Source organism: Budorcas taxicolor, chromosome 9 (assembly GCF_023091745.1).
Source record: "Budorcas taxicolor isolate Tak-1 chromosome 9, Takin1.1, whole genome shotgun sequence".
Lineage (NCBI taxonomy): Eukaryota > Metazoa > Chordata > Mammalia > Artiodactyla > Bovidae > Budorcas > Budorcas taxicolor.
The window spans coordinates 73,545,993-73,565,312 of NC_068918.1; positions in this window are offsets into that span (position 1 = coordinate 73,545,993).

Sequence of the window (19,320 nt, forward strand, 5' to 3'; positions counted from 1 at the left end):
GAGGAAGAACATAACATCACAACAGGTCATCTGTAAATTTAAATACATTTTGTGTTGGAGAAAAAGAGCTGACTGTGTTTACCTGCCACAGAATAGCTTTCCATCATCATTTGGTGAATGAATGTATAGACCAGTGCAACTTTGTTTGCAGGCTAGTTTTAAGGAACATGGAAGAAAATGGCTTTCTGGTTGTGCATTTAGATTAGAATCTGCAGACACTTTTTACTTCATGCATCTTCAAGGAGAAAACTAGACGCAGATGTACATCTGATTAATAGAAGGTAGTGAATGATATCCAAATAAAAAGAGTTATCAAGGATAAGGCTTGGAGTGCTCTTCTGTAAATTATGGAAGTGAGTTTTATTTCATAAATCAAAATGTTCTATGAGTTTTGTGATCTTTACATGCTTTGTGGCTGAAGGTTATGTTCCTGAGAGTTTAAGCAGAAGCTGTGTGGTTAATAGTTAAACATATCAGAAGCACTCTGCTTGCTCTTAGTAGAGATAATGAGACAGGATCTGTAAGGATATAAACGGAGATACGATTTTTCCCCCCACAGATCAATGCACTTTGTTCACTGTGATCCTGTTTTCAAGGAACGTTACTTTAAAAAAAAACAAAAACCTTTTGTACCTTATCTTTCCTGCAGACAACTATAATAGACTTATGTCAGCAGAACACTTCCTTCCAAGGCTTATTAGATACCATTGGGTACTACAGTGTCTCTTAATTTTAACCAAGGTTGAACATTTTTTTTTCCTTAATAGTTTTATTATTACAGGAACCTCTGATCAAAAACTGACTGTAATCCAACTGACTTCTTAAGATTGAAAATAACAACATTTCTTTATATAGATTTGATACATTTATCAAAAAGGGGATGATTTTGTAGTTTTGAGAAGTGCCAGCATTTGATGGACAGCACATCAGTGTGGGAACAATAAACTGAAGAGGTGTGCCCATCTGCCTTGTGGTTGTCCTCATAAACTTGGATTCTCTGGGGATGTGAGACTGATGAGTGGGGTAGATTTTTTTTTTGGAAGACATCAAATTTTAGACAGCAGGAATGAAAAGTCACATCTCCTGGGAATCAGTGTATGTGCGTGTGTGTGTGCTCAGTCGTGTCTGACTCTGCAGCCCCATGGACTGCAGCCTACCAGTCTTCTCTGTCCATGGAGTTTTCACAGGCAAGAATACTGGAGTGGGGTGCCATTTCCTACTCCAAGGGATCTTCCTGACCCAGGGATCGAAGACACATCTCCTTCACTGGCAGGTGGATTCTTTACCCCTGAGTTACCAGAGAAGTCCTCCTAGGAATCAGAAAGTCTTCTTAAGGCCTCTCTTGGGTGAACAGTCACAGACAGACTGAGATGATACTTCTATTCCAGAAGTCCTGCTCAGCTTCTTTGGGATATAGAAATGAAATTGTCTCCAGGAAGTGGCATTATGGTCATTTAAACTTTCTATTCTAATGATTTTAGTTTGCTATGATAAATACATTATTTTTGTAATCTCTGAGATAGTGTTAACATGCCTTTCCAAATAAAAGGTCAAGTGATATATGTCAAAGACCTAAAGTTCTTGAAGAGTAATTCACATTTTCACTCAAAACCTTATTCTAGACACAATTCTAGTGTGTTTGGTTACTTGTTTTATTAGTTCATATCACCGGAAATAAGTAAATGACAAAGGGTAAAGAACTTGCAGTTACAATAAGCAAAGGCACTAATTATAATTTCACAAAAAATAGAGCCTGACAGCAAGAATGGAAAATATTCTAAATCTAAACATAAAACATAAAAAATTCCAGTCCATTCCATTGAGTATAGGGGCATAGTTTCTGTGTTCTTTGATTCTATCTCCCTTCAAAGTACAATTATATTTAATGCCTTTTAATTAAGAAAACAGGAATATATATAAGGTGTTCAAGTATTTTTTTTCCCTTTAAACATGTTTAAGAAGACATGTAAGAGGAAACTATCATTATGTGGGTAGTTCATTTGTTTAACCAGGGAATTCTGTTAAATGCAACATGTTTGTAAGGGAAGCAGGGTTATAAGTGAATTTATCTTAACCCTCTCCAAAAAATTTTTCCTGCACCCTTAAAATTATATTTCTATTACATCATCAAGGGAAATCAAACAAAGAAACAGTTACCAGACCGAAGCTGGAAGCCTTTTATATTTACTGCATAAGAAAACCTGGGACACTCATTCTCCTTTCCATGGTAACATCCATTAGAATCTAAGGAAAGGTATTTATGTGTGACAGGTGGTGATCAACTGGACTCTGGTCTTCCACATTGTACTATGCGTGAGCTGCCCCATGGTAATTTCTGAAACATTATCTTGGTTTAAGTATTTCTACATCTGGGTAGCTTTGTGCAGTTGTTGCTGTTCTTTGAATCAAATATAGATGTGTAACAGTTATGCCAGCTATAATCACCTTTTCTCTATTACACATCTATATTCTGTAACAGTTATACGAGCTATAATACACCTGGTATATTATACCTGATAGTAGATTTTCAATATTTGATTTAAAGAGCAGCAAGAACTGCAGAAGTATATATATACTTAATAATGAGCCCAAAGTTTAGAAAACTATCTATGGGAAAGGAATTAGTTATTTCTCAAAATTATTAATTTGTCATGGACCTAATACTTTTGTAAAATCCAGTACAAATGTTGTAGCAATATGAAATGCTCTACATCCTCAGTCTGTTCAGCTTATCTCATTGCAAACTGGTAGCAAACAATTTGCAAACTGGCATAGGTCCACAGACAACCCCGAGGAGCACTGGTTTAGAAGACATTAAGCCTGAAGGCATTATCTGCAATTGCCCCACTAAATTACTGAACATGTCCAGAATTATGTGGGCCACGGGAATCTCCAGGTCATGAAGAAGAGCCTTGGTAACTAGACCGAATTGGTATTCTTGTTTGGTCTCTTCTACTTAGTAGTTGTGTGACCATAGGTAGCTTTTTTACCTTATTTGAGCCTCAGTTTATTCATCTCTAAAATGAGGTATATTCATCAATTCTCCAGAGATACAGAAGCAACAATATATTTATTTTCATTGTGACATTTATTATATATCTAAATCTCTACCTGAGACATATAGAGGTTTACATCTATATCTAGACGTAATGAGATTTATTATTAGGAATTGGCTCACATGATTATGCAGGCTGATACTTCCGACAGTCTACCATCTACAAGCTGGAGTCCCAGGAATCCAACGGTCTAATCTGAAGGACTGAGAGCCAGACAGGAAATGATATAGGTTCCAGTTTGAGCCTGAAAGTCTGAGAACCAGGAGTGCCAAGGGTAGATAGAGAGAGAGTGAATTCAACCTTCCTCTGCATTTTTGTTCTATTCAAGCCCTCAACAGATTGGATGGTGCCCACTGACACTGGGGATCACCATCTATTTTCATTAAACAAAGTAAATGCTAATCTCTTTTGGAAACACCCTCATAGGGACACTCAGAAATAATGCTTAACCAGGTATCTGGGAATCTTACAGCTCAGTTTAATGGACACATAATATAACCATCATATTAATATAGTAAGTCCTCTACATATAAACCTTCAAGTTGTGAACCTTTAAAAATGCAAACGTGCACTCATATGTCCAATCATGTAAGATAGTTCATGCGTCTGGCATGCACTGTCATGTGTGTGCCTGCCCTACAAGTGGTTAGGCTTTTGTGTACTCTATTGTACAGTAGTATATGCAGTGCAGTAGGACAGTGTCTTCATTTCAAGCCCAGCATGTCCAAAAGCAAGTGCAAAAGCAAATGATATAGCTGGCATTACTGTACTCTTCAAAGTACTGTACTGTAAACTTAAAAGTGTTTATTTTGGGGTTTTGTTTTTTATGTATTATTTGTGTGAAAAGTATTATACAACTATGAGAGTACAGTACTATATAACTGATTGTGTTGGTTGGGTACCTAGGCTAACTTTGTTGAAGTTGTGAACAAACTGGACTTATGAACGTGCTATCAGAACAAAACTCATATGTTGGGTACTTATGGTGTATGATATTAATTATATCAGGCAGTCAATGTCTAATTGGGAGACAAACACTACATAGAGACTTTTAAAAGTTTAGCATAAAAATTGTAAACGGAAGAATGATATAGTGAAGTGTTGACTAACAGAAGAAAGAAACCTTAGGGTACAAAAATGGTAAAGGTAAGGAGCAGCCACTGTCCAGGGGACTGGCAGAGCCCCAGGAAAATGACTCCTCCAGCACTGAGATCCAGACCTCATTGAGGAGCACTTGGCTATGGCTTACTGGGTGGCACAGAAATCACCGTGGCTCATGCTTGTGACTTTCACTGGAAATCCACTGTCTGAGGTTCCAGGGGACTTTGCTGCCTTGGGTGGGAGGTGGGAAGGGGTATCAAGGGAGATTTCTGGATTAGCATCCAGAACACAGGATTTTTTCTAACCCTGTGCTTTAGTTAATATTCTATCTTCTGTCAGGGAGCTCTGACTCCAACTGCACTCTGATATAAAACAGGCCAAGTCTGTAGAAAGAGCGTGATAAATTTTAAAGTCTCCTGAAATTTGCTTTTAAGAGTCAGGGGAAGTGAGGAGAGAGTTAGGAGGGTAATATATATATACCGAAAATGTTGAGGCCCTTCTCCAGGAGGATTTAGAACTCGTTTTCAGCAATATACTGAAAATATAATGAGCTTGGAGGTTTCTAAGCTATATCCCCAAGGAAATATTAATTTGATTTCTTTAAGTTGCAAGAAACAGAAACCAATCCTTTCTAGCTTAAAGAAGAAAAGGAATTCATTGGAAAGATACTAGGGAAGCTCATGAACTTAAAGAAAAAGTAGAAGCTCCTGGAGTTTGGAAGGAAGATCCTCTGGAGTCGAAGATGCAGAAATTAATGTCCTTTCTCCAACTTCTTCCCTGATGGCTCAGCCAGTAAAGAATCTGCCTGCCATGCCGGAAACAAGGGAAATGCAAGTTCAATCCCTGAGTTGGGAAGATATCCTGGAAAAGGAAATTGCAACCTGCTCCAGGATTCTTGCCTGAAGAATCCCATGAATACAGGATACAGGATCCCCAGGCTACAATCCATGAGGTCACAAAAAGAGAGACACAACTGAACGACTGTACACACATGTCTTCAACTCTTGGCATCGCCTCACCTCAGCTCCAGTAAATGTCACTCCCCAGCTGTAGGAGGCAGTCTATGACTGATCCAGCTTGGGTGAGATTGAGCCCTTACCTGGATCTTCTTGCGATGGCCCAGGGCGCAAGTCACAGAGTAAGGCTTGACCAACAGACACCTGAACTGGGTATCAGGGCCAAAACCAGAAATGCTGGTGTCCTGTTGAGCCAGGCAATCAAAGGAGAGAAAGCTGCATAAGGAAGAAATTTTATAGCTGTCCTTGCTAATAAAATGTGCAAGGGACTATGTGGGAACAACCAGTCCCATTCTCTCAATTGAGAGCCAATCCTCATTTGGGAATCTTCAATTTGTGACTAGACAGACATCCATTTCCATCAGATAAAGGCTGGCAATAATGAACATCTTCCTGATAATTCTTGTCACTCTTTTCCAAGGAGCTGAAAATGATGATTAATGCAAAAGCTGTGTTTATTGGTTCGTGAAATTGAGTGTGTGCAGCCCTTTGATATTGTGTCTTCTTGATAGTGAAAGTTTGGGAGGGTGTGGGAAACATTCTGCACATTAAAGCCTCAATTTATTTGACAAGGTAGCTCAACAAAGACAACCTCATGTATATGAAAATCTTGGGCTTTTGTTTGCTTTACCAAAGTAGAGACAACAGAGCAAGAAGCAGGTGTTGTCCTTATCCCCCCTCCTTTCAGAGCCCCCTCCCACTCCTTCGCTTTGTTTTCCTCCTTAATAAGGCAACTGCAGGGTTGGGATGACTTTAACTGTTTTACTCAAAGACACGGTTCAGAGTTTTGCCCCTAGAACTCTTCTCACTCAGAGTTCTTAGTAGGAGGCCAGAGTGAGTAATTTTATCTAATAAATTCCCAAGCCCTCAGGGAGACATCGAGGCATGGAGATCTCATCTGTAGCTTGAGAAAATAGAAAAGTGTGCTAATAATTCATGCAGATTCTGGGACAGAGAGCCTCATAGCTGGAAGCCCTGAATATGCTCCTCCTTTTATTAAGCTGTGAGTTTTGGTTGTGATCAAATCTGAATTGGATAGGATTTTGGTGTCAAATATTAGTCATGATGAAAGTGAAAATAACTGATGGGAGGCTCTAAGAAGTCTGATACACACACACACACATACACACACACACTCACAGAAGAGGAGGCAGCAGTGTGACTGAACAGACAGAGACTGGAGTAAGGTGGCCATAAGCCAAGGAATGTCACAGTCATCAGAAGCTAGAAGATGAGCACAGGCAAGAGTTGGAGGCTCTGAACAGAAGTGATAGAGGAGATTCTCAAAATGTGGGGACTTTCAGGGTTGGAAAATCTAGTTTCTGGACTCAAAATGCCAAGTAATGAGAATGAAAAGAAGTTTGAACAAAGATGTGTTAGGATTTTTGTAGTTAAATAGAAACCATACTCTGGCAACAAAGAATTTATTAAGGATGTTTCTTTCTCACCCAAGTCTATTTTTCAGGTGTCCTTAAGGAGCCACCATTAAGAAGAAAGACATAAGAGCATGAGTGCTATGTATTAAGCAATGTTGGGTAATAATGGCACAAGTTCTTGGCACATGAGGCTGAATAGAAACAGTTGTATCAGAAGGTTAGTGAGCTTTTAAGGGAATTATACTGCCAAAGGCATCACAAGCCTGGACTGAGAAAGGCCTGTGTTTATAAATCAGCCTGAAGGTACCATTAGGACATGGGCTGAAGACAGTGTGTAGCCTCCATGGAGGGAAGACAATGCCCAGTTTAAAGGTGACCATGGAGGATAACAGACAAAAGGAAACTCCCAGGGAACAGAACCAGAGGCTCTGGAGAGCTATGGACAGGGGAGTTTCTCAGAAAAAGCAAAAGCAGAGTAAAGCATGGAATTTCTTCCATTGCTCAGGCAGAAGGTCTTTCTTATTTCTTCCTGGAAAGATTCCCTATTCTTGTGGGCAGAGGGAAAAGCATCTGCCTGCAATGCAGGAGACTCGGGTTCCATCCCTGGGTCGGGAAGATCCCCTGGAGAAGGAAATGGCAACCCAATCCGGTACTCTTGCCTGGAAAATCCCATGGACGGAGAAGCCTGGTAGGCTACAGTCCATGAGGTCACCAAGAGTCGGACACGACTGAGCGACTTCACATGGCTGCTAAGTATAACCATTCTTCCCTTTACGCAAAGGAAGTTTTCACTGGATGGTGGGTCACTGCCCCACAAGGAGACTCACCTGTCCCTGATGAAGAACACCATACACCCACCACCAAGGGTTCCTGGGTGTGGTCCCAGATACAGTAACTGGATGGGACTTGGGGCTGACATCTTTGAGGAGGCAGTGAGTGTATTCTATATGGGAAGAGGGCTGTACCGGAGGGACCAGATGTGCAGAGATGGCTTCCTGTCCATAAATACTGATGCTTCACCTTCGGTGTTGATGCGATATGGTGCCTTGTGAAGGGCCACCGTTAGCAGCCTCACCTCCTTCAAGGTGAGGCCATGTGATCAGTACTTCACCAAGGAGGTGATATGTATCATTCTTTGTTTAAGAAATGCCTTCTCAACCCTCTGTTGCCCCTTCTTCCTCAATGCAGTGAGCTCCGAAACCTTAGGCAATGGTAGAGTCATAAGACTGAGGGTCTCTGGACTACCTACAGCACAAGAGAGAAACATTCACCAACCAGGAGGCCTGCACTGGGTTGTTGCATGAAAGAGAAGAAATGACTTTTCCAGTAAAATACTACACTACTCACAGCCACATACACACATACATCACAGTACTTTCTCTATTTTTTTTTTTTACTGAAATATAGTTGCTATACAATATTATATATGTGGAGATAGGTGGATGAGGTGCTAGAGTAGAAGTGAGTAGTTGAACTGGAATGTTCTTGTGGATAGTTACATGGACAGAGAAGTGAGGCAGCGTTCAGGAAATGCTGACTAGCTGGTGGTAGAGCTGGGTTTAGGGGTGAGATCTGTTAAGTCTCTGTTCAATCATATTTCCACCTGACTGGTCTTCTTCCACTTGGAGAAATCACTTAAATCGCACATCAGGGACACATCAGTAGCTCTGATAAAAAGCTTATTCCTGGAGGAAATTAAAACTATTGACAACAGTGAAGTTCAAGACTACTTGTAAGCTCCAATCATCTTGCCATGCATAGCTTCATGAATGGTTAAATTGGAGGTGGTTATGACCGAGAATCAGCATTCATTCTTCACTCGTTGTGGGGTTTATTATTTTCTAAAAAAACATTTTCCAATTCGAATCTTTAATGTTTTATTTTTAACCTCATTATTTTTCGAAGCTCAGATAAGTATTTTCAATGTACCTTCTGCTCCGTCCTCCTGGAACTCTGAGCAGATGGCCTTGCCACATTAACAAGGATTCTGGAGACCATCGTGAATCGTTTTAAACCCTGACTCCTCCCCCTAAACCTGCCTGTACCCTTGCCCTTTTCCTTACCTAACTTCAGAAGAACAGAAATCCCCCTTCCTGCCTAACTCTAAGTCCTTCACCTGTGCTCAGGGTGCCATTTCTGTCTAGTTCTTCCTAAAGTTTGCATCATCAACTATTCTCTCATTCTCTCTCCTATATGTTTAAATTCTCATCTTAGCCTGTAAACATGCTTGCATCTCTTTATAAGCAGTCCCCAGAGTGAAACTTTCAACCTTTTTCCAGCTGATACCTTATCTCCTCTGTTCACTTAAATGTGCTTGGGTTTTCAGGATTCACTCTCTCCATCTCCTCATATCTCCTTAAAAGTCACCAGTAAGTTCCTAATTGCAAAGCATTGGAGTCACTTTATTTCTACCTCCTTTGTCTTATCTGTGATATTTAGTTTTCACTCCCCTTTCTTTTGACTTGGTTCTCCTTCTACTGCTCTAGTAGCACCTATTTCATCTCCTTCACCACTTTCTGTTCTTAGAGTTTGTAGTCTAAAGCTGGCATATGATATTTCGCCCTTGATTGTTCTGTGAATGAAATGATTTTCTATGATTGTTCTATGAAATGAAATTTACATAAAAGGTATGATAAGAACTTGGGACAGAGTAACTGCTTGGAAAAAAATATAGTCATTCAATGAGTTTGGTTTTAGAATGTTCAATTTGAAATGCTTGTAATATCCTAAAGTTAGGGATGGACATGTACACCCTGCTATATTTAAAATGGATAACTAACAAGGACCTACTGTATAGCACATCTAAGTCTGTTCAATGTTATGTGGCAGCCTGGATGGGAGGGGAGTTTGGGAGAGAATGGATACATGTATATGTATGGTTGAGTCCATTTGCTGTTCACTTAAAACTGTCACAACATTATTAACTGGCTGTAACCTCAATGCAAAATAAAAAGTTAAAAAAAAAAGCAGCTAGAAATAAGGATCCAGCTACAGTTGTTGACCTGATTTCATCAGTGCATAGCTGAAGTTATGGAAGTTTATCAAATCACCCAGGGAGTGTGTGTCCATCAGGATAGGCTAGGTTATGCTAAGGTATCGTCAAAATTTAGTGGCTTTAAGCAACAGAAGTCCAGTTCTCATTCATGATTCATGTTGATTGTGGGGAAATGGCAACCCTTTCCAGTACTCTTGCCTGGAAAACCCCATGGGCAGAGGAGCCTGGTAGGCTGCAGTCCATGGGGTTACGAAGAGTCAGACACGAGTGAGCGACTTCACTTTCACTTTTCACTTTCATGCATTGGAGAAGGAAATGGCAACCCACTGCAGTGTTCTTGCCTGGAGAATCCCAGGGACGGGGGAGCCTGGTGGGCTGCCGTCTATGGGGTCACACAGAGTCGGACACGACTGAAGCGACTTAGCAGCAGCAGCTCATTGTTATCATTCAGTTACTCAGGCTGTCTGAATAGCTGCTGACTTAAAGGTGGGCAGGTAGGGTCAGGAGGAAGAGAGCTCTGGGGAGTCTCACACAAGCAAGAAAGTGCTCTGGTTCCTCCTGCTCACAGCAGATTGGTTAAGGCTTATCACAAGGTGCTACAGGCAAGAAGTGCAGTTCTACTGTATGCTAGGAAGGTGGGGAGGCAGGAATATGTGATGAGTAGCACCGAGAACTACCAGACTCTGTCTGGGATGAAAATCAAATAGAATACACTCAGGAGAACACACTGGATCGTGTTTCATTATCCTTTGCCTTTCCACTCTCCAGCCCAATGCCTGCATTGTTTTTCAGTTCTCACTCTTCCAGATATTCAAGCCTTATATCTCTAAATATCTGTGCTCTTTCATCTCCTTTGCTCTTTCCCTCTAATTTTCACTTTCACTTAAATATAACATTCTATCAATTCAATAAGCGTGATATTTGCTGACTGCATTCCCTTCCCTCCATCTTCTCTGGAACTATTATTAGAACCTCCAAACTGCTCTCAGTTAGTCTGACCTTCTAAAGCACAAATTCTGTCATCCCACATGGCTTTAAAAATAGATTTTTTTTTCTAATAAAATAATTTGCAGGATAGGTTAAAGATGGAGCACTGGTGGTTATAAATGAGAGTTTTTATATGTTAAAATGTAGGCTGGAGGTAGAAAAAATGTAAACAATAGAAAAGTAAAAAGGAATCAATGCATATCTCCTTGTGGAATTTGACATGTTCCTTTACTCCTTGAAACTATTCATGTGGTTCTAGTACTCTCTCCAGAACTACCCTTTATCAGTCAGTTCTTTCTTCCTCTGCAGGAATCCTGGGGTTCTGTTTTGGTTCTAGTCTCCTCTCATTCTTTTACTCTGTACGTTCTCTCCACTGTCTTCAGGGTCTCATCCATGAAGACCTTATCACACACAGATCCTGCACCAACCTCTTCCATTATGTTCTCTTACAGGGTTAGGTGGTATTGTTATTTAGCTGTTCAGTCATTTCTGACTCTGCGACCCCATGGACTGCAGCATGCCAGGCTTCCCTGTTCTTCACTATCTCCCAGAGTTTGCTAAAACTCATGTTTATTGAGTTGGTGATGCCATCCAACATTCTCATCCTCTGTTGCCCCCTTCTCCTCCTGTCCTCCATCTTGCCCAGCATCAGAGTCTTTTCCTATGAGTTGGCTCTTCACATCAGGTGGCCAAATTATTGGAGCTTCAGCGTTAGCATATGTCCTTCCAATGTATATTTAGGGTTGATTTTGTTTAGGATTGACTAGTTTGATCTCCTTGCTGTCCAAAGGACTCTCAAGAATCTTCTCCACCACCATAGTTTAAAAGCATCAATTCTTTGGTGCTCAGAAGAATGGTCCAACTCTCACATCCATGCATGATTACTGGAAAGCCCATAGCTTTGACTATACGGACCTTTGTCAGCAAAGCGATATCTCTGCTTTTTAATATGCTGTCTAGGTTTGTCATAGCTTTTCTTCCAAGGAGAAAGCGTCTTTTAATTTCATGGCTGCAGTCACTGTCCATCAGTTTTGGAGCCCAAGAAAATAAAGTCTGTTACTGTTTCCACTCTTTCCCCTTCTATTTGGCACGAAGTGACAGGACTGGATGCCATGATCTCAGTTTTTTGAATGTTGAATTTTAAGCCAGCTCTGTCACTCTCCTCTTTTACCTTCATCAAGAGGCTCTTGAGTTCCTCTTCACTTCTGCCACCAGAGTGGTATTATCTGCATATCTGAGATTGTTGATATTTTTCCTAGCAATCTTGATTCCAGCTTGTGAGTCATCCAGCCTGGCATTTCTCATGATGTACTCTGCATAAAAGTTACATAAACAGGGTGAGTATATACAGCCTTGATGTATCTCTTTCTCAATTTTGAACCAGTCAGTTATTCCATGTCTGGTTCCAGCTGTTGCTTTTTGACCCACATACAGGTTTCACCAGAGTCAGGTAAGGTAGTCTGGTATTCTCTTGAAGAATTTCCCACAATTTGTTGTGATCCGGACAGTCAAAGGATTTAGCGTATTCAATGAAGCAGAAGTAGATGTTTTTCTGGAATTCCTTTGCTTTTTCTATGATCCAGTGGATGTTGGCAATTTGATCTCTGGTTCCTCTGTCTTTTCTAGATCAAGCTTGTATATCTGGAAGTTCTTGGTTCACATATACTATGTTCAAAATTCAACATTTCTCCCCCTTCTTACCCCAGCTATTCCTCTGCTCAGTTCCTTACAAGTTCTACAAGCCAGAGATGTGATTACTCTTGAGTTTCCTCTCTTCTATACCCTTCTTATATAATTAGAAACAAGCACTATTGTTTCTGAGTTCTCTTTAGCTGTTTACTCTCTTCTCCATACCCATTGTCACTGCCTTAATTTGGGTGCTTAGCATCTCACCTGGGGAGTGACAAGAGAAATTCTTTGTGAGTTTCTTTGTTTTCCTGGCCTTTCCCATAACCCTCAATCCACTAATATATCCTGGCACTGTGGAAGTAGACTGAGTCTTCTAAAGAACAGAGCTGATCATGTTATTCCTCTTGTAATTCCTCAGTGGCTCCCTAGTGTCTTCAGGATAAAATCTATGGTCCTTAAGCACAGAACAGAAGATTTTCATGACCTGATTCTTTCATGCTTCTCATCCTTACTTGCAGTCTAGTCTCTTACAAATTCTTCAGGGGCATCTTGGAATTCAGAGATTCCAAGTCTTGGTCCTTTAAGGCAGCACACTGTTTTCATCTCTATAAAGAATTTTGCTGCGTGGCATGGTCCTCTTTATCCTTCCTATCTCCACACACCCCTTTTCTTCTGAGATTAGGTATATTCTACTCCTACTCATCATTTAAGATTCCACTCTGCAGTGAACTCTTTTCAACAGTTTTTGTGGCACTCCTGAAATCTTTCCCTCTGTCCTACTTCCATCTCTGGTTTCCATGACATTCTGGACTCAGTTTTAACTTGGCAATTGGTTATTATACTGTGGGGTAATTTTGTATTAACTGTGATTTGCTTGAAGGAAAATAACTCTGTATTCCCAACATCTAGAATAGTAGCCGGCAAAAGCATGGTGTTCAGAAATACTGCTGAAGTGAAACAGTGTGCTGAGCGATCCCATGGCTCTTCAGACAGCGTCTTAATCACTACATTGCCAGTATTTCATTTATATGTCTTTTTAAAAAATAATAATTCATTTTTGGCTGCACAGGGCCTTGGTTGCTATGTGCAGGCTTTCTCTGGTTGCAGTGAGCAAGATCTGCTCCTGTGGCACTTGGGCTTCTCTCTTGTGGAGCATGGGCTCTAGGCATGTGGGCTTAGTAGCTGTGTTGCATGGGCTTAGCTGCCCCATGGCTTGTGGGATCTTCCTGGACCAGGAATCAAACTTGTGTCCACTGCATTGGCAAGTGATTCTTTACCATTGGACCACCAAAGAAGTCTTATCATTTATATGTCTTTCTCTACTAGACTGTGAAACATCTCCAACATTTACACAATTCTAGACACAAAATAAGTACTATAGACATGTTACCTGGTGCTGTCTAATTTGGAAATTATTTGTTTCAAAGAACTGTTCAAGGTAAGAATTTACAAGGTGAGGATTTATTTCAGAGCTTAATATAAAGCAGGATATATGACCTGCTATTATTTTCATTATGACTGTGAGATGTAGAAATGGAGAGAAATCGATACTAATTTTATACAAACTGTCTTCCTCTTCCACAGTTAATTTAATTCTCTTAGCTTTTCAAGATTGTTCCTAAGAAATATAAGAAGTTATCTTAATGTTTCCCTAAGAGGAATGAAAAGAGAAGGAAGTAAGAACAGAAGAGAGAAAAGGAAAGATTGAAGAAAGACTGAAGGAAGTGGAAGAGAAAGGAAAAGAAATACAGATATAGAAAGGAACTTTTGCTTATCCAAAATGCTGACATTTATTAAAAAAAATAAGGACATTTAAGAAAGTGTTAATTATTCAAGAGTTTCATTTCAAGAAATAGGCCAAAAAGTATCTTTACATATTTAAAACCACATATAATTATGTATACACTTGAGAGAATTGATTAAAAGTACACTAGATCTAACACCATATTTAACTTGTAAATTTAACATTTATTAGAGGAAATGAATCTGTTTCATTCCCCTTCTTGTGTTAGTATCATGCTTTGTTATCTACCACAGTGAAGGGACACTGTTGTCATGCTGGAACAAAAGAAACATTAGCATTTCCAGCACATCTTAAATGCATATTGGCAATAGATGAGAATCACAAATAATTTCTGATGTGTTTTTCTTAACAGTTCCATTTTTGTGTTTTAACGAACTCCTTAAATTTGCTCGTTAAATCTATTCCATCAGTTTTGAATTATTTTCTTGGGGGAACTGATTAAGGAAGAAAATCTCCATTAGGGGAAAAGTTCTCAGTAATATGAGTTAATCAAAGAACAAATAAAAGAGAATTAAATTCAGTGAGGCAGCTACATTTCTAAATATGTTTTCCATCTCTTCAATCAAGACAAGGGTCTTGTTCTTGAGAGACTTATAATCTAATTGGGGAAACAGAGCATATACATAAAAAGATGAATAGCACTATGGGGAATCTGAATGAATAGGCCAGACAGTAAATGTTTCCAATTTCAGAGTCTGGAGTAGTGTCTGAAAGCTGGAGTGACTGGATTTTAAATTGATCTTCAGAGAAATGGGGTGATCTTCAACAAGGGGTAAGAGGAAATAGGGAGTGACTGTTAATGAATATAGGGTTTCTTTTTGGGGGCAATAGTGAAAATGTTCTAAAATCGATTGTGCTGACAGTTATACATTATTGATGACTATATTAAAAGCCATTTAATTACATATTTCCAATAAGTGAATTGTGTAGCATGTGAATTATATCTCAATAAAACTGCTATATAAAAAAAAATCAGCTATGGTCTTGGCAGCAGTTACTGAAATGGGGGTGGCAGGAGCTCTGGATATTCTCTTTCTCCTTTTTGCCTTTTCCTTTCTCTCTCTCTCTCTATATATATATATACATATATATATATATATATGTATATATATACACATATGTATATTTATTTAAAAAGGGAAGCTGGTAGTGTTAAAATTTATAACTTGATACACAAGTCACTAGATCAATGAGAAATCACACCCAAAATAGATGTGAATGACTGCATATCACCTGAAGTTCATGAATTATTAAGACAAAAATACTGATGGAACTTTGCGTCTCCTTTCTTTGAGGAAACTATGAGAATAACTTTCTACAAAGAAGACTTGCAGCATATTGGGTGGAAGCTTGTTGGTGTATGAGAATAAAATATGGTGGAAAGGCAAGAAGAGATGTATCATGATCCATCTTTGGCTTGTTTTGCTCTCAGATCCATTCCTCACTCTTCTTTGACACTGCTCTGTATAATCTCCCTTGCGGTTGTGGGGAGGGGGTGATTTTGTGGGCTGCATTTTCTGGGTTATAATGACCACTGGCTTCTGGATTGGTTTGTCCAGAAAGAGGCATTAGCAGATGTTGGAGGACAAAACGAAGTGAGAATTCAGCTTATTCCTCACTCTCTCTTCCTGCTTGAGCAGCATCTCTGGCAACAGCTGCATCTCTTTTTGTTGTTGTAGCTTCTTCCAAATGATTGCAGTTTCTTCTGGGTGATCTTAAATCTTGAACTTTCTACTAAAATCTCCTCTCCTCATTCTTCTAGCCGAGATTCGGTTTTGCTAATCTATGTGTTACCTCATCATCCCTTGTTTGACTTCCATCACTTGTGTAACCCATTTCCTGCATTAACTTTTGTCTGCACAGAACATTTTGAGCAGTTTCTGGTTTTGTGTTTGGACCTTCAAATGGACAGGTATGAGCTTAGTAAATGTTTGTTGAATAAATACACGTAGTAAATGTGGAACTGGAAACATCCTTGGTCCACTACAGACATGGAGACATTTGATGAAGATAGTAAGTTTGGTTTTAGGCATGTAGAATTTGGGGAAATGTAGTGATAATGAATCATCGCCTGAGGTATGGGAAGAGGTTTGGGACTGGATACACGAAACTTGAGATCTGTTTCCATAGAAATGAGTCCTGGAGGAAAAGCAGTAGGAAAAGAAAAATTAACAAGTGAGACTGTGGAGTAGTTGAAGGAAAATAAAAGGTCATGGAGAAAAATTTATGTAGCCATAGAGACAGACTTTAGGGAACCAATAAAAGATTAGAAAGATTAGTCAAAGTTAGGGAAAGATCTGCTTAGCAGTGAGAGCAATGTCATGGAAACCAGGTAAAAGAGATAAAGAAGGAAAAAACAGTGAAGTGTATGTAATACAGGATAGTCAGGAAAAAGGGAGACTGAAAAAGGTTATTGAGTTTGGTGATTAGGAGATTTTTTGATGATCTTGAAAGTATGATTTCATTAGTAGTGCAATGGCTGATCACGTATTGGCAAATGGTTACTTAGGTGAAGAAAAAACTGAGGATAAATTATACAGTGATAATTTCATTGTACATTTTTTTTCCCCCAGAAGTGAAAGACAGCTAAAACAGTAGCTGGAAGGGATATAGTCAGTTTAAAAAACGTTTTTTTAGGTAATGTAAAATCTAAACACATTTATTTTTTTAGCACATTTATAAACAGAGGAAAAAATTCCAATGGTTACTGAATGAATGAAAATGAAGAAACTACAGAGATAAATGATAGAATTAAAGGCTGGGAAAAGTGAGCAGAAATAGTGCAGGACACAGGGAAGTGAATATACTACTGAAAATGTAAAATATTTATTTTGAAATCGAAAAGAACAGATATTTATAAGTAGAGAAACAGATTTGGAGATGGATAGTAGAGAAGCTTAAGGAGCTTGTGACAGACAACCTGAACATCTGTTGAGAGTGAGGGAGGTAGGATGTTGATAAGCATTTCTGAGAGACGGATGAAAGTTAGAGAGCAAGAAATTCTTACCCAGCTTGTCAACAGAGAAAGTGATTGGTGAGCAAGGTGCAGGGAAGGCCAGTGGATCAGGGTGGGTTTGGGAAGTGATAGGATATGGTAAGAAAGTTATAGCACTTGATCACCCATCTGAATGAGTCAACATAGAAAGTGTTAACTGAAGGCTGACACCAAGTTTATTACCACTGATAGAATATGTTTCTCTGAATGGGACATGAAAAATGATGTACTTGGTGTATACATGACATCTTAAGTTTGAGTTGAAAATGTCCCAGTTTGCAGTGGGAGATGCTAGACTAAGTTTCTGATAAGCAGATGTAAATTTGAAGTCAAAAGAAAAGATTTGATAGTGAGGCTCAGAAAGTAAATGAGAGCTCTGACGTACATAGTATAGAACAAGAAGATTAGAATGCCAAGGCCTAAATGCATAACCACATCTGGGGATAAGAGAGGAAATATGCAGAAATTAAAATTAAAAACCTTTTCTCAAGTGGAAAGTGGCAGTGCCTTCTCTGTAACTTAAATTTCCATAATCCAAATGTTTCACAAGAGGAGCTATACTGGTTTTGTCCATATTCTGCACATTTGCATCCCTAATAGACATCTTGCAGATCCCTTTGAATGACTCTAATGTTTCTCCACATTTAAGAAGATGAGCCCATTCACAGAGAAGCACACTAACTGAAAGAGAAATTTCTGCAAATGACTTGTAATAGGCACATTCATGGGTTACAAACACACTGAAAATTCCTAGAGATATATGTGTAGGAGCTGAATTGATATTTGTGTTTGTTGTGTTAACAAGGAAAGAAACCACAGGCCCAAAATGATGTCACTTGTTCAAAAGTTCGTGATACTAAACCTAGATGCAACAACTAACCTGACTGCAGTTTTGACCTTCATCAGAAATGTAATATGTTAATCAAGCAGTCTGGAATTTTCTGGTACGCACCAAAAAAGTGATCTGTTCTGTGGATCCTTTCCATTCCCTCCTCCTCCGCAGGAAGAAGAGATAATCTGCATGATAAAACCCTTGCCATACCCCCCTAAAACATGTGCTGGCCTAGAAATCATCCTTTTTTCCTTTTACTGTTTACTCCCTTGCCCTACTCTTCTTCCTAAAAATCTTCCCATTTGTACAACCCCTGGGAGCACCTTTCTCTTTAGTAAGTGGGGTGCTGCTTGACTCATGAATCATTGAATGAAGTCAATTCTTTACTTGGCTGAATTTTTTTTTTAATATTTGATAGTGAGAACATGGAGTTATTGTAGTCAAGTCTTCAGATTTGTTCTAAGTCCTTTGAAACAGATTACTGCAATGTCAGATTTTCTTAGGAATTCATTGTGGCCTAAGACTACACTATGGTGGCTTAGTCTTGTCTAAGGCATCTGATACATACATGAGACAGGATATTATTCTATTCATCTAAAATAAGCTCTTTATGAAAAAAAATAAATAAATAACTCTAAAAAAAAAAAAACCCTCCTCAGAGCTGACATTTTCCTGAAGCTACAGGTAGCATACTGGTAACAGTCATCTCTGACCCCCAGTGGATTCAAGCCAAATTGCTTATCAGAGTGACAATAAGGGGAAGTGGAAGTAGGGGTGGGGTTATATCAGTAATGCATAAGAAACCCATTGACATACATATGTTCTGAAAGCTCTCTTCTCTCCCAACTGCATGCCTTCCAAAATATTGCCAACTTAAATTTACTTGAGGATAATTCTTGTCATTGGTTTTTTTTAAATTAATTTTATTATTTATTTATTGGAAATTTTTTCCGGCTGTGCTGGGTCTTGTTTGTGTGAGTGGGCTTCCTCTAGTTGCAGTGAGCAGGGCTATTCTCTAGCTGTGGCGCACAGACTTCTCACTGCAGTGGCTTCTGTTGATGCGGAGCATTGGTTCTAGGCTGTGTGGACTTCGGGACCTGTGGGACTCTGCCTCTAGCTGCAGGGGTCAGCAGCTGCAGCTCCTGGGCTCTAGAGTGTGGGCCCCGTAGTTGTGGTGCGTGGGCTTAGCTGCTCTATGGCATCTTCCCAGACTAGGGATGGAACTTGTGCCCTTTGCATTGGCAGGTGGACTTTTAACCACTGGACCACCAGGGAAGTCCATCTTGTCATTATTTTAAAAACCTTATACATTAGTAATTAATTAAGATTTCTGCTTTGAGGAAATATTCCCGATTCAAGGACCTAGAAGCATCTAAACATTTCTGTGACAGTCATCTAGAAAATCCTGTAAGCGTATAGGTATTTCCTGATTTCAGAATGAAATCTTATCCATGCAGCATGATTCCAACTTCTTGATACTGCTCAGATTTGCCCACTCCCCTCCATTCTCACTGCCATGTATGACTCAC